This window comes from Panthera uncia (assembly GCF_023721935.1).
Source record: "Panthera uncia isolate 11264 chromosome A1 unlocalized genomic scaffold, Puncia_PCG_1.0 HiC_scaffold_17, whole genome shotgun sequence".
NCBI lineage: Eukaryota > Metazoa > Chordata > Mammalia > Carnivora > Felidae > Panthera > Panthera uncia.
In genome coordinates, this window is record NW_026057577.1 from 82618711 (window position 1) to 82630433 (window position 11723).

The 11723-nt window shown below is 37.2% G+C and overlaps 1 pseudogene; it reads right to left on the minus strand.

Moving 5' to 3' along the window:
- Positions 1-10771: 10771 nt before the first annotated feature.
- LOC125935259 (H/ACA ribonucleoprotein complex subunit 1-like) lies at positions 10772-11478 on the minus strand (annotated as a pseudogene).
- Between the last annotated feature and the right edge of the window lie 245 nt (positions 11479-11723).

Here is an 11723-nt window from a genome sequence, read left to right on the forward strand (position 1 = left end):
TATATATATATATATATATATATATATATATAAAAGGAAACTGTTGCAATAATTTTGAGATAATTGAATAATGGTATTGGGATAAAGACAAGTAGACAAATTTTGAATTCATTAGGAGGATGAATTCACAGGACTTGGTGAGCAATTATTCCTCGTATCCACAGAAATGGGGGTAGCCAAAGATGACCCAAAGGTGAGTGTCTTCATGAGGAGCTTGGAGCAAAGGGGATTTACTAAATTATTGGCATACACATATTACATTTAATGGTACAGTTTAGGGGAAATTGGACATAAAAGATCTTTCAGGGGAAAGATCTGGACTAGAGATGTATCACTGCAGAGTTAACAGTCAATGGGTCAGTTAGAATCACATGAGGAGCTTTGAAAAAGACCCATGCAGGTCCTCCACCTCAGGCTTAGTGAAGCCTTGACAGTGGGGGGTACAAGCACTGATTTAAAAAGAATGTGCAAGAGTCCCAGGTAATTGTAATTTACAGCCACTGCTATGGATGGTAATTAAACCTACTAGATGAATGAGATCACCCAAAGACACTATAGCCTCTCAACCTTGGCTACATAATGGAATCACTTGAAAAGCTCTAAAAATTATTACTGTCTAATTTTCCTCCCTAGAGAAACTGATTTAATTGGTTTGCCTATAGCCTGGGAATCAGGATTTGTAAAAACAAACTTTCACTAGTGATTATAATAATAATGAAGGTTGTCAACTGCTAATATACACATAGAAAAGAAAAGAGCCAAGGTCAAAACCCCACTGCTGTGGACTGAATCCTGTGCCCTCCCTAAGCCATTCATATATTGAAGCCCTAACCTCCAGTGTGACTGCATTTAAAGACAAGACCTATAAGAAGGAATTAATGTTAAATGAGGTCAAAGGGGTGGGGCGCTGATCCAATAGGATCAGTGTCCTAAAATGACTCACTGGAAATAACACTGTGCTTGGGCAAATGCTCCTTGGATGGCCTCAAGCACTTGAGCAGGCTCTCTCTCTCTCTCTCTCTCTCTCTCTCTCTCTCTCTCTCTCCCTCCCCCTATCCTTTCCTCCTTCCCCTCTCCCTCCTCTTCCCTCTCTTTCCTCCTCCTTTCCACTCCGTTCCTCCCTTTTGTCTCTCCCAGCCATGTGAGAGCATAATGAGAAGGCAGCTGTCTAAAAGCCAGGAAGAGAGGCTCACCACAAAGGAAATTGGCCAGTACCTTGATCTTGGACTTCCCAGCCTCTAGAATTGTGAAAAATTAAATATCTGTTCTTTATTATTATTTTTTTTAAGTAAGCTCTACACCCAACATGGGGCTTAAACTCACAATCCTGATATCAAGAGTTGTAAACTCGACCAACCAAGCCAGCCAGGCACCCCTAAATTTCTATTCTTTAAATCACTCAGTGTATGCTGTTTTGTTATGGCAGCCTGAGCTTATTAAGACATACTGTGGTACTGAGAAAAGAGGTATTGCTACAAGAAATACCTAAAAATGTGAATATGGCTTTGGAATTGGGTAATAGATAAGAGGCTGGAGGAGATTAGGAATGTATGCTAATAAAAGCCTAGATTTCTAGAAACAGAATGTTGGTAGGAAGAGAGATATTAAAGGCCGTTCATTCTGGTGAAATCTCAGACAGGAATGAGGACCAGGTTATTGGAAACTGGAAGAAAGGTGAATTTTGTATAGAGTGGCAGATAACTTACCTGAATTGTGTTCTAGTGTTTTGTGAAAGGTAGAAATTGTGAGTACAGGAACTGAATATTTAGCTTTGGAGATTTCTAAGCAAAGTTTTGAAGTAATAACTGGGTTTTTCCTGAGTGCTTATAATAAAATGAGAGAAAAAGAAGTGAACTGAAGAGAGAATTATTAAGCAAAAGAAAACCCAGAATTTGATGATTTGGAAAATTCTCACCCTATCCATATGTCAAAAAATGAGAAACGTTGCTCAAAGACAACACTGAAGGTGTGGCTGAACAACAATTTGATAAAAGAGATTATGAATGCAACTCGTGGACTTAATTGGACATTTCAGCAGAAGCCAGGGAGAGACATGGGAATATACCAGCAGAGTCATTGCCAGTTTGAACAAAGGGGACAGATAAAGTGAGACAGAATGAAGGGAGGCTGTCAGATTTTGTGGATTCTACATGATGTGACCATAGAGTTTTTGGGCTCTGAATGGGCACTATTCTTCAAATAAGGGAAGAATGACCCTAAGGCAATTCAGAGGTCACAGGGTTTCCATTCCCACCATAGGTCCATGGCCAGGGCTGCTTCCCTGTTGGTTTCAGAAGGCAGGGCTCCCAGTGGACCTAGAAGGGGGGACATGTAGCCAAAGGGGATTAGTCTTGACCCAGAACATCTAACAAATGGAATTTGCCTTGCTAAGTTTGAGATTTGGTTGGGACCCATCACCTCTTTCTTCTTTCCTATTTCCTATCTGTGACAGAAGTAAGATTATAAGGCAAACTACTGACCCCCAAATTGGAGAGACAGACAGGAAGGTCAGAGAATCTCAACTTATTGGAGCAGAAACTCATTAACAGAAACCTCAGCAAAACCAATGCCAGGGTAGTAAAACCTAAACTGTAATTCATGAATTACACGGAGGCCTCATAGAGGCTCAGTGGGGGCAAGTCATTGAGTTAAAAACTCCAGGGAACCCAGTCATAGGTGGTACAACAATTTGGTTTTGTATCTGTAGGAGTTTTATCAGGTCCTTATAATGAATATCAGAGAAAAATCCCCTTGTGCTTCTGGTAGGGAAAGGGGAAAGGTAACCATTTTGAAACACAACAAAACATTCTGTTATTCTTAATGTAAACTGTCCTCTGGAGAAACTATTTTATCAGACCCTAACCTGCTAGGGTATTATCAGAGCCTAACCTATCTGGGAGAAGGGAAATATCTAACTCCAGCCCCATCTAGCTATCCTGTTCCACAATAGGAGGGGAGAGAGAAAGAAAGAAAGAGAGAGAGAGAGAGAGAGAGAGAGAGAGAGAGAGAGAGAGGGAGAGAGAAGGAGAAAGACTGAAACACTCGTGAAGTACAGAGTCCAAGAAAGAGACTCACCAAAGGTTAAGATCTAATAGGTCTTAAGGACTATAAAATGCTTCCCCCTCCCCATGCCTTACATTATATTATTTAAGCCTATTTACTGCAACTCTTTTTTTCCAGCACATCATGTTCACCATTCAACAACAAAAAAAATACGAGTCATTCTAAAAGATCAAAAAGCAAGCCTGATGAGACTGAACTAGCATCAGAACCAGAGTAAGACATGTCAAGAATGCTGAAATTACTGGAAAGGAGTTTTTTAAAACCATGAATAATATGTTAAAGGCTTTAATGAAAAAAAGTAGACAACATGCAAAAAAAGATAGATAGTATAAGCAAAGAGATGGAAATTCTAAGACAGAATTTTTAAAATGCTAGAGATCAAAAAGTGTATCAGAAATGGAAGAACACCTTTAAAAGGCTCATTAGTAGACTGGACATGGCCGAGGAAAGAATCTCTGAGCTTGAGGACATGACAGTAGAAACTTTTATAACTGAGAAGCAAAGACAAACAAGACTGAAATAAAGCAGAATATCCAAGGACTGCAGGACAACTAAAAAAGGTATAAGATATGCATAATGGGACTATCAGAGCAAGAAGAAAGAGAAAAAGGAAAAGATGCAATAATGACTAAAATTTTCCCCAAGTTAATGTCAGACACCAAACCACAGATCCAGGAAACTCAGAGATATCAAGAAGAATAATTACAAAAAAAAAACGCTACACCTAGGGATATATTTTTCAAACTCCAGAAAGTCAAAGGTAAAGAAAAAATCTTGAAAGAAACAAGAGGAAGAAAAACACTTTACCTACAGAAGAGTAAAGATAAGAATTACATCCAACTTCTCAAAAAACTATGCAAGCAAGAAGAGAATGGAGTTAAATATTAACTGCTGAGAGAAAAAAATAACCCAACAACCTAGAATTCTGTATCGTGTGTAAGTATCTTTCAAAGCTGAAGGAAAAATAAGACTTTCTTAAGTCAACAAAAATTAAAGACTTTTTTTTTTCCAGTCGACCTACCTTGCAAGAAAGGTTAAAAGAAGTTTTTCATAGAGAAGAAAAATGATAAAGGTTGGAAACTTGGATCGACCTAAGAAAGGAAGAGCTCTGGGGGAGAATAAGTGAAAGTAAAATAAAAAGTTTAATTTTTCTCATTCTTAATTGATCTAGTAACAGTTCATTCCGGGATATATATATATATATATATATATATATATATATATATATAATTATATATGTATCATGTGATTGTGTATGCTTATGTATAAGTGAAATGAGTGACAGAAGTAAAACAAGAGAGAGGAGGGAGATATTAGGAATATTTTGTTATTATAGGGTATTCACACTACTCATGAAGCAGTATAGTTTTGTTTAAAGGTACATTCGCCTTAGTTGCAAATCTATATTGTGAATTCCAGAGTAATCACTAAAATTTTTTTTAAATATAATTCATATGATAAGAAAGGAAAGAAAATAGAATCACATCAAATGCTCAGTTAAAACCGTAGAAGGCAGAAAAGGTATGGGAAAAAAAAATTTGGAACAAAGAACAAAGGCAACACATAGAAAACAGTAGCAAACATGGTAGATAGCAATCCAGTCATATCACTAATCACTTTGAACGTTAGTGGCTTAAATCCACTAACTAATAAAAGACAAAGATTGCCAGAATGAATATAAAACACTACCCGGCTGTATATTGTTTACAGAAAACCCACTTTAAATATAAAGACACATATAGATTAAAAGTGAAGGAATGAAGAAAAATATACACTAGTCAGAAGGAAGGAGGAGTAGTTATGTTACTGTCAGACAGGACAGATTCCAAGCAAGGGAAATTATTAGGGATAAAGAGGGACACTAGAATGACACTGGCATTAATACCTCCAAGAAGACATGGTAATTCATAATGTGAATGTACCTAACAACAGAGCATCAAAATACATGAGATAAAAAGTGAAAGAACTGTAAGGAGAAATAGATGAATCCCTATTGTAGCTGGCGACTTTCACACCACTCTGATAGAAATGGACAGATCTATCAGGCAGAAAATCAGTAAGGATATGGTCAAAATCAACAGAGCCATGAATCAACTCAATGTGATTGACATCTATAGACTACTTTATCCAACAGCAGATATTTACACATTTTTTTGCAAGTTTGCATGGAATATTCATGAAGATAAACCATATTCTGGGCCATAAACTATACCTTAACCAATTTAAAAGAAGAGAAATTATATAATGTCTGCTCTCAGACCACAATGACATTAAACTAGAAATCAACAACAGAAAGATAACTGGAAAATTCCAAAGTATTTGGAGGTTAAACAACATACATCTAAATAAAACATACTTCAAAGAAGAAATATCAAGATAAATTTTAAAATATTTTTTTTTAATTTTTTTTAACGTTTATTATTTTTGAGACAGAGAGAGACAGAGCATGAATGGGGGAGGGTCACAGAGAGAGGGAGACACAGAATCTGAAACAGGCTCCAGGCTCTGAGCTGTCAGCACAGAGCCCGACCTGGGGCTCGAACCCACGGACCGTGAGATCATGACCTGAGCCGAAGTCGGATGCTTAACCGACTGAGCCACCCAGGCGCCCCTAAAAATATTTTTTTAAGTTTATTTACTTATTTTGAGAGAGACAGCAGGGGAGGGGCAGAGACAGTGGGAAAGAGAGAGAATCCCAAGTAGGCTCTACACTGTCAGCCCACAGCCTGATGCAAGCCTCGAAACCATGAACCACCAGAATATGACCTGAGTTGAAGTCAGATGCTTAACTGCCTGAGCCACCCAGGTGCCCCAATTTAAAAGTATTTTTAACTAAATATAAATTAAATACAGGCTATCAAAATTCGTGGGATACAGTGAAAGCAGGGCTAAGGGGGAAATTTAGCATTCATTGAATGCATGTATTAGAAAAGAAGAAAGATTTGGAAACTATAATTAAAAAAAATCTTTAAGTTTATTTATTTTGAGAAAGAGACAGAGACAGAGAGAGGGGAAGCTGGGGAGGAGCAGGGAGAGGGAAAGACAGAATCCCAAGCAGGCTCTGTGCTGTCAGCGCAAAACCTGACATGGGGTTTGAACTCACAAACCATGAGATCATGACCTGAGCTGAGATCAAGAGTTGGAGGCTTAACCAACTGAGCCACCCAGGCACCCCTAGAACTTATAATCTAAGTTTCCATTTTAGGAAACTAGAAAACAGAGCAAATTAAATCCAAAGTGAGCAAAAGAAAAAAAAAATAGAGCAGAAATCAATGAAATTGAAAACAGAAAATCAACAAAACCAAAAGCTGCTTCTTTGAAAAGATCATTAAAATTTATAAGTCTCTAAACCATGCTAAGAAAAAAAGAGATGAGACACAAATAACTAATACCAGAAATGAAAGAGGGTACATCACTATGGATCCCATGGACATTAAAAGGATAATAAAGAAATACTGTGAACAACTCTATGAACACAAATTTAATAACCTAGATGAAATGCAGCCCCATTCCTTGAAAGACACAATCTACTAAAACTTAGCAGATATAGACAATCTAAATGGACCTATATTTATTAAAGAAATTGAATCCATAATTAACCTTCCGAAACTGAAAGCACCAGGACCAGATGGATTTGCTGGTAAATTATACCACACATTTAAGGAATAAATTATGGTAATTCTCTACAATTTCTTCAAAAGATAAAAACAGGTAGAATACTTCTTAACTTACTCTATGAGGCCAGCATTATGCTAATACCAAAACCAGACAAACCATAGACCAATAGAAAACTATAGACCAATATCTTGAGCATAAATGTAAAAGTTTTCAACAAAATATCAACAAATCAAAATCAACAGTGTATAAAAAGAACTATACACCATGATCAAGTGGGATTTATATCAGGTATGCAGGGTTGGTTCAACAATTCAAAAATTAATTGATGTAATATATCAACAGGCTAAAGAAGAAAAATCACATGGTCATAGTAATAGCTGCAGAAAAAGCATTTGACAAAATCCAGTACTCATGCATGATAAAGATTCTCAGGAAACTAAAAATAGAGGGGGAACTTCCTCAACTTGATAAGGAATATCTTAGAAAAAAAATCTACAGCTAACATTATACCTAATGATGAGAAACTCAAAGTTTTCCCACTAAAATCAGTAACAATTCAAAATAAAATAATAACATATCACTACATACTTACTGGATTGGCCAAAATCTGGAACACTGACAGCACCAAATGTTGACAATGATGTGAAGCAACAGGAAATCTCACTCACTGCTGGTGGGAATGTAAAACAGTACAGTCACTTTGGAAGACAATTTGGCAGTTTCTTAAGAAACTAAACATACTTTACCATATGATCCAGTAATTACTCCCTTTGGTATTTACCCAAATGAACTCAAAACTTACATTCACACAAAAACTTGCATGTGGATGTTTACAGCAGCTTTCTTTAGAATTATCAAAACCTGGAAGCATTCATGATATCTGTCAGTAGGTGAATGGATAAGTAAACTGTGGTACATCCAGACAAGTGAAAATTAATTATTCAGAATTAAAAAGAAATAAGCCATCAAGTTACAAAAAGACATGAGTGAAACTTTAAAGTCTATTACTAAATGAAAAACACTAGTCTGAAAAGGCTGCCTTATATATGATTCCAACTGTGTGCCTGACTTGTGGAAGAGACAACAAAACTATGGAGGCAGTAAAAAGATTAATAGTTCCAGGGGTTAGGGAGAAGAATGAATAGGCCACGAACAGAGGATTTTTAGGGCAGTGAAACTGCTCTGTCTGGTACTACAATGGACACATGTCGTTATACACTTGTCCAAACCCATAGAATGTATATCACCAAGAGTGAACCCTAGACTATGGACTTTGGGTGATAATGATGTGTGAATGTAATTCCAACAGCTGTAATAAATGTTCTATGCTGGTGGAGGATGTCAACAGAAGGGGAAGTTGTACAGTGTGAGGTAGGCTGCAGAATGTTTACTCGAACTCTGTACTTTCTGCTCAGTTCTGCTGTGTACCTACAACTGCTCTAAAAAAATAAAGTTAATTAATTAAAAAAGTGCGGTTTCAGAAAACACAGCAATTTTTACACCAAAAGTTAGATCTTCCCCACACACTGAATTATCTGTGAAAACTAGAGACAGATGGTTTTATTCAATTGCATTTGGAATCATTAACACCACTAGGGCTCTTATTTTTTGAGCCTTGAGTCAAAAGTTCTTTTCATGGTATAAATACAGAGAAATTCTCTTCTTGTGCTACTTGAGGGTTAGTATACACCCTCTTCCATTAATATAAAAGATTTCCATTTCATATTTGCATATAATCCACATGATTTTTAGAGAGAAAAATATTTTATTAACTGTCTTAAAAATAGTTTCTTGATATTTCCACTAACACTCTAAAAAGAATATATGTTAACAATTATTTTATTAATCTCTTTTATTTAGGCTATCATGAGTATAAAACTATATGTAATTTCACTTTAATGCTAATGCATAATACATTGTGTTTAGATTGGTTATATATTGAATTGTTTTCCAATGTGACTTTTTTTTTATTATTATAGAAGGAGTAATTCAAGTACCAGAAGAAAAACAAAGCAAAATATGTGCTATCAGGTATATTTTCCGATTATCTTCAGGTGGTAATCTTTATGAAGAACTAGGCAATTTTTTTAAAGGTATTCATCCCTGGGGCGCCTGGGTGGCTCAGTAGATTAAGTGTCCAACATTGGCTCAGATCATGATCTAGTGGTCTGTAAGTTCGAGTCCCAAGTCAGGCACTGTGGTGACAGCTCAGAGCCTGGACCCTGCTTTGAATTCTATGTTTCCCTCTCTCTCTACCCCTCCCCCACTCATGCACACACTCTCTCTCTCTCTCAGAAATAAAACTAAAAAAAAAAAAAAAAATGAAAAAAAGTGTTCATCCCTGAGCAGACCTTTTGCTGTCATCTTGTCTGTGCCTCCTTCTAACCATACCTGTTATATTCAGAGATCCTGTTGTATATAATGATATAATTATCTACTTTGGGAGATTATTGATATGTTATGAGTGAAGGATAATGGATCAGTCACTATGTGTAATTATAATTTTCAAAAAATGTTACCAATAATATTTGGACAATGAACTCCATGGAGAATGAATAGAAATTGATTTTCAAGACTGAGGGAATCCTGAGAACTAGTGAGGACACATTTAAAAGGACTTCCCAGGGTCTCCAAGGCAGAAAGATTCTACTAGTTCACTGAGAAATTTTTCACACATGATTTTTTTTAAAGTAATTCCCAATAAATTTATAGAAATGACTATATGATGTTTCAAGACTCATTCTTCACTGGAGAGTATTTCCTTCATACCCAATTTACTGACCTTCCAATTATTTTCAACCTCATGCTTTTCTGATTTTACTTAATCGTCTGTCCTCTAAAGAATTACCATAAATGGTCCTAATAACTATCTTTTACTTATCTTCCATGATCTCCAACGACTCTTTTATGCATTACTCTCTCTTCTGGTGCTGTGGGATAATGAGCTCCATGCACAGACTCACCTGCTCAGGCCTCTTGAGGGATGTCTGAATGTCACCATGGTGATGGGGTACCAGTGCAAGGCTCCAATGGGAATGGGATAGTACTCAAGGCCTGAGGCATATGTCTGGCAGAATGAGTTGAAATTCTCTTATTTGGGAGAGCATAAGAGGTAGATAAAGTTACATAAAACTACATTCTGATGTTGACAGGCCTTAGAACCAATTTTAAGGCACTATAATTTCAAGGACATAAGTCTTGGTTTTGCAGCTTATCTCTCTATTCAAATGAAAGTGTGGTCACAATTCAGGCCCCAGAAATACTGCTGTGTCATCCCTGTGTTAATGAGCCTGGAGAGAGGTGTTATGTGTGTGTGGTACTGTAATGCTCCCAAATAAACTAGCCTTAACAACAGGTTCGGAGTCTTCTATTTGTAATTTGGGAATAATTAGTGTCAGGGGGATAAATGATTAGCAACCTCGTTATATCAAAGTGACCTAACATCGGACAAAAAAACGTAGGCCATTTCTTCAAAGACTGATTTTAGATCAATACTGTTAAGAGATATTCCCACAAATGCTGAAAATCTAGGGAAACCTGCTTCATTAAAAGTCTATAATTAATGATGCAGTAACATACAACACAACTGTGGGCTGGCAGATAGAAAAAAATTATCTCAAAACCTTCAATACAGATTTAAATCTAGATTTTTCATTACAAACTTAGAAAAAAAATTCTAAACAATGCATTTTCTAAAATGTCAAAGCAACATCGTTCTCAAATGGCTGCAGAAATCATTTATTGATCAAAACGAAGAAAGAGAATCACTGGCTTAAAAAGGCTAAGACTAAGGAAAGATTTGAGGTCACACAATGTATTTTGAGTTTCAAAATGAATGAAGTAAAGGAATAACAGTCCACGTAGGTAGTATTTTGTCATTCTAATCTCAAGGATTTGGTGTGAGAACTGAAATTAACTCCTTTTTTTAAATATTTCAAATGAAAATTGTCCATTTATTAAGCATCCACAGAGTTCCAAGCATTATACAGAACACTTGTTCACACTCTTTTAGAGCAAAATTGCCTATTTTTTTCACTCACTTTTGCATGCATTGACATTTTAGTTCCACTGTCATAAAATGACCAGTTCTTCAAGACTTGCTCAAGAAACAAGTTTCTGATCCATAGAAGCAGATCATGCAGGAAGTTTCTCCGTGAACTGTTACGCTGAATGTCCTTTCCGTCAGAACCACGACCCCCCTTCCTCCTCTGAAGCCTCCATCTCCACCTCCTCTTGCGAGTCTGAAACCACCCCTCCGCCCACTGGGCCTCCTCCACCTCTTCCTCCTGCCACCACCTCTTAGAGGTCCCTTCTCACCTGAAGGTCGAGGTAAAAACCTCTGCAGTGGGAGCAGTTTATATGGGTCCATGTGAAATTCTGCAGGTTTTTAAAGGAAAGTGCCTTCATATTTTCTGACAATTTAACGGAAAAAAAAATCTCTAAATTGTCCACATATGTCATCCACTTTACTAATCTGTTCTTTGCTCTCTAAATAAACTGGAGCGCTGAAGTAAAGCACCTTATTTTTGTCTGCAGTACATTTAAAAACTATGTCATCTCCACAGGGATACAGGTACGCTCCTAATAAAACTACATGTTCTGGAGATCGTTGGTCTTGGCCTTTGTTCAACGTCGGTGGCCACTTCCTTGTCTAAATCCTCCTCTGCCACCACCGCTTTTGAAATTACTGCCTCCATCCGGGAAGGTTGTAGCGGCTGCTATGAATGAAGCCGCCACCTCCATTAAAGCTTCTACAACCTCCGCCTGGAAAAGACCTGTTTGCTCTACCAGCCTCATCGCTCCGGGTTAGAACCTCCTCCCCCCGCAAGCAGTGAACTCTTGACGCCACAATCCCTACAGCAGCTCACCTGCCTGAAATTAACACTCTTGTGTAAGAGAAAAGTTATAACCCCGCGTCTTAACATGGTTTCCTCTTCCTGATTAGTTCCAAGTGAGTCACTCCCCAGCTAGACCTTCAGTCGCAGTTGTGTAGCATGGTGCTAGGTATGAAAAGGTTTCCTACATCTGGAATAGGTCCTCCA